The sequence below is a fragment of the Aegilops tauschii genome, chromosome 5 (genome assembly GCF_002575655.3).
Source record: "Aegilops tauschii subsp. strangulata cultivar AL8/78 chromosome 5, Aet v6.0, whole genome shotgun sequence".
In the NCBI taxonomy this organism is placed as follows: Eukaryota; Viridiplantae; Streptophyta; class Magnoliopsida; order Poales; family Poaceae; genus Aegilops; species Aegilops tauschii.
In genome coordinates, this window is record NC_053039.3 from 73,136,597 (window position 1) to 73,140,882 (window position 4,286).

A 4,286-nucleotide genomic window follows, 5' to 3' on the forward strand; every position below is an offset into this window, starting at 1 on the left:
ATAAGGTAGCATTCCACATCAACAATTCTGTTTTTATCATTTACCTACTCGAGGACGAGCAGGAATTAAGCTTGGGGATGCTGATACGTCTCCAACGTATCTATAATTTTTTTATTGTTCCATGCTATTATTTTATCTGTTTTGGATGTTTATGGGCTTTATTAAACACTTTTATATTATTTTTGGGACTAACCTATTAACCCAGAGCCCAGTGCCAGTTTCTGTTTTTTTCCTTGTTTTAGTGTTTCGCAGAAAAGGAATATCAAACGGAGACCAAATGGAATGAAACCTTTGGGAGAGTTATTTTTGGAACGGAAGCAATCCAGGAGACTTGGAGTACACGTCAGGGAATCAACGAGGAGAGCACGAGGCAGGGGGCGCGCCCACCCTCGCGGGCCCCTCGTGGCTCCCCTGACCGACTTCTTTCGCCTATATATATCAATATACCCTAAAACCATCGGGGAACAGAATAGACCGGGAGTTCCGCCGCTGCAAGCCTCTGTAGCCACCAAAAACCAATCGGGACCCTGTTCCGGCACCCTGCCGGAGGGGGGATCCCTCACCGGTGGCCATCTTGATCATCCTGGTGCTCTCCATGACGAGGAGGGAGTAGTTCACCCTCGGGGCTGAGGGTATGTACCAGTAGCTACGTGTTTGATCTCTCTCTCTCTCTCTCTCGTGTTCTTGAGGTGGTACGATCTTGATGTATCGCGAGCTTTGCTATTATAGTTGGATCTTATGATGTTTCTCCCCCTCTACTCTCTTGTAATGGATTGAGTTTTCCCTTTGAAGTTATCTTATTGGATTGAGTCTTTAAGGATTTGAGAACACTTGATGTATGTCTTGCCGTGCTTATCTGTGGTGACAATGGGATATCACGTGATCCACTTGATGTATGTTTTGGTGATCAACTTGCGGGTTCCGCCCATGAACCTATGCATAGGGGTTGGCACACGTTTTCGTCTTGACTCTCCGATAGAAACTTTGGGGCACTCTTTGAAGTACTTTGTGTTGGTTTGAGTAGATGAATCTGAGATTGTGTGATGCATATCGTATAACCATACCCACGGATACTCGAGGTGACATTGGAGTATCTAGGTGACATTAGGTTTTGGTTGATTTGTGTCTTAAGGTGTTATTCTAGTACGAACTCTATGATAAATTGAACGGAAAGAATAGCTTTGTGTTATTTTACTACGGACTCTTGAATAGATCGATCCGAAAGAATAACTTTGAGGTGGTTTCGTACCCTACAATAATCTCTTCATTTTTTCTCCGCTATTAGTGACTTTGGAGTGACTCTTTGTTGCATGTTGAGGGATAGTTATATGATCCAATTATGTTATTATTGTTGAGAGAACTTGCACTAGTGAAAGTATGAACCCTAGGCCTTGTTTTGAAGCATTGCAATACCGTTTGTGCTCACTTTTACCACTCGCTACCTTGCTGTTTTTATATTTTCAGATTACAAAAACCTATATGTACCATCCATATTGCACTTGTATCACCATCTCTTAGCCGAACTAGTGCACCTATACAATTTACCATTGTATTGGGTGTGTTGGGGACACAAGAGACTCTTTGTTATTTGGTTGCATGGTTGTTTGAGAGAGACCATCTTCATCCTACACCTCCCACGGATTGATAAACCTTAGGTCATCCACTTGAGGGAAATTAGCTACTGTCCTACAAACCTCTCCACTTGGAGGCCTAACAACATCTACAAGGAGAAGGTTGCGTAGTAGACATCACGCCGCGTCAAGCAAAAACCAGGAGAGACCCTCCAGAAGTACATCCAGTGCTTCAACAACAGTTGTCTCAAGATCCCCAAGGTGACGGACGAGGCCATCATCTCCGCGTTTTCTGATGGCGTCCGCGACGTCAAGATGAAGGAAGAGCTCGCTATCCACGAGGAGTTGTGCACATCTCAGGAGCTGTTCAACCTGGCAACCAAGTGCGCAAGAGCTGAGGAGGGGCGCCTCTCCCTCCTCGAACTGCCAGCTGCGGACCCGGAGGAGAAGAAAGCCAAGGCCAAGGACGTGAAGCGAAGGGAGCAGCCGTACTCGCAGCGGAGCCGGACACCAAGCGAAGCAGAGACCAGCCCGAGTCATCCAAGAGCAGCCGACCGTTCTGCGCCTTCCACCACCTGAATACCCACAACACCAGCGACTATCAAGAGCTCAGAGCCATTCGCGAAGGACGCTTCGGTCGACGGCCCGAGCGCGGTGACCGGGGCTACGGCCGAGGAGGAGGACGTGGTGGCGGGCGCTGGGATGACCGTGGCCCGCGCCAGGAATGGCACGACAGGCCTCGTGAGGACCACTGGCAGGATCATCCTCGCGAGGGCACCTGGAGGGACCAGCCTCGTGAGGATCGTCCTCAGGGCAACGCCGGTCTTCCCCCGCTGCCGCCACCGCCAAAAAGGAATGACGACCACCATCAGGACGAGGGGGTTGGGGGTTTCCAGGAGCCGCGCACTATCGCCTGCATCTTGGGCAGAGCCCAGGCCCCAGCCTTGCAGCGTATCTTCAAACAGTTTGCTCGTGAAGTGAATGCAGTCCTCCCCAAGCTTGAGGCCACGCGCCCGCTCAGGTGGTCCCAGTGCGCCATCACCTTCAACTCGGCAGATCAGCTCAAGTGTGCGGCCACCACCGGCACCCTCTCGATGCTTTGTTCACGAGTCATCAGCAACGTGCAAGTTACCAAGACCCTCATCGATGGCGGCGCGGGGCTCAACGTCCTGTTCGTCGACACATTCGACAACCTCCAAGTGCCGTATGATCATCTTCAGCCTACCAAGCCTTTCTCAGGAGTGACCGACGATTCCACCACACCGATAGAGCAGGTCCGCCTCCCTGTCACCTTCAGAGAACGCAAGAACTACTGCACCGAGCTCATCGACTTCGACGTCGCGCACATCCGTCTGCCATACAGCACCATCCTTGGGTATCCAGCCCTGGCCAAGTTCATGGCGGTGACACACCACGGCTACAACGTCCTCAAGATGCCGGGAAGCGGCAGAATCATCACGGTCCCATGCGAAGAAAGAGACGTGGTGTGCTGCACCGAGTGTGCCTTTCAAGCTACAGCAATCGACGACCCCGACAGCAAGGGCGAGGGCCCTCCAGAGGCCATCCCCAAGAAGAAGAAGCAGCTGTGCCGGACCTCGGGAGGGTGGCATCGCAGCTGGAACCTCGTCAGGATCAGCGCCCGCTCCAGGGGGCGCCTCCCTCCATCGCATAGGAAGGCGCACCCAGCGCCCTCCTCGGCAGGGCTTGGGGGCTCACTTCTGGAGGGCCTCAGACCTTGCCAACATCACGAGGGAGGTGTTTGGGCACCACTTGGAGGTGTGCTTCACGGCACGTTTCCCTCAGGAGGACACAGGGCGAGGAGTGCCCACCGCTCAGGAGTTCATCACCAAGGCCACTCAGGAACTGCAAGATGCAGGGGCCATGCGCGGCCACCGCCGCTCACGAGGCGCAGCTCCCCATCCAGGCGAGGATGCTGGGCTGCGTGTCTGCATTGACGTCCCAGGACTCAACAGGGCCGCTTCTCAGGAGCTTTTCTGGCCTTCACGCGTGGGCCATTGCGAGGGTTCACCACACAGCTACGTTTGCATGCCTTTCGGCCTACCGAGCGTGTCGTCAGCCTATCAGCGCAACTTGCAGCGCATCCTGGCAGCTCAGGAGGCCTGGCACCATGCAGTGCTGACAGAGATGGAGACGGTCCTCAGGGAACCACCTGAGCCCTCAGAGCCTGCCGAGGCTCAGGGCCCCGGTGGCTCGTGAGGAGCAATCCCTTCACCGCGTACCTTCAGCTGCCCCGACATCTCTTCATCAACAGAACCAGGTGACATTTTCCAAGTTCATTCAGCTGGGAGCGCCCCTTGGGCTGCATCATTCCCAGGCCACGTGGGTCCGTCCCTGTGGCATGTATCCCTTTTGCTTATGTCTTTAGCTTACCTTGCTGGGGGCACCCCTTGGGCTGCATCATCCCCAAGCCGTTCGGGCCTGACCCAGTGGCATGTATCTTTCTGCATTTACCCAAGCTGATCTGCTCTCCATGCTTAACCTATCCGTAACCGCCGTCATCTGCCTGACTCTCGCCTCCCACGGGGGCTGCTCACGCCGGCACGACGCTTGTGCATGGGTCCGTCCCTGCAGTGTTGACAAATCTGAGCGGACGAGCTCTGGCTCGCGGCACGCCCCGCACACTTCACCTCACCAGGCCCTCAGTGCCGTCGCCTCCTTGCGAAGCAACTGGGCGGACTAACAACCATAATGGCA